Below are 766 nucleotides of genomic sequence, written 5' to 3' on the forward strand. Positions count from 1 at the left end.
CCAAGCTGCGACCGAGGCATACTGAGCATGCGCCGGGGGCGCCACGCCTGCGTCTAATTTCCCGCGCATGCTCCGAAGGGGCCTCTGCGTGCGCGTCCCGTGACGCTCGGCCAATCAGAGCTTTGCCTTCTGCACCTGTGTGTGTACTTGTAAAGCGTGTATGGACCGGCTCCGGGGTGGGTGGGGCGCGTGTACCTGCGTGAGTTGAACTGCGTGACCTAGGATCGTCTGGTCGGCGCGGAAAGTGTTGATTACTTCTATTAACTGCTGCTGCTGCTGCTGCTAAGTCACTTCAGTCGTGTCCGACTCTGTGCGACCCCATAGACGGCCTCCTACCAGGCTCCTCTGTCCCTGGGATTCCCAGGCAAGAACACTGGAGTGGGTTGCCATCCTTCTCCAATGCATGAAAGTGAAAAGTAAAAGTGAAGTCGCTCAGTCGTGTCCGACTCTTAGCGACCTCATGGACTGCAGCCTACCAGGCTCCTCCGTCCATGGGATTCTCCAGGCAAGAGTACTGGAGTGGGGTGCCATTGCCTCTCCGGTCTATTAAATAGTAATCATTAAATGTGAAAAAATACGCAGGATATATATAATGTTTTACAATTTCTGGAGAATTTTCATACAGATGCAATCTACAATTTGGAAGTGAGAAGTTATTACCCATTCCCAACTAAACTTATAATTAAGTTTAATGCAACAAAAATAAACTTTCATATGGAATGATATATTAAACTTTTGCTAGTGAAGACAGAGGAACATAAACGCG

This window comes from Bison bison, unplaced genomic scaffold (assembly GCF_000754665.1).
Source record: "Bison bison bison isolate TAMUID 2011002044 unplaced genomic scaffold, Bison_UMD1.0 scf7180017864182, whole genome shotgun sequence".
In the NCBI taxonomy this organism is placed as follows: domain Eukaryota; kingdom Metazoa; phylum Chordata; class Mammalia; order Artiodactyla; family Bovidae; genus Bison; species Bison bison.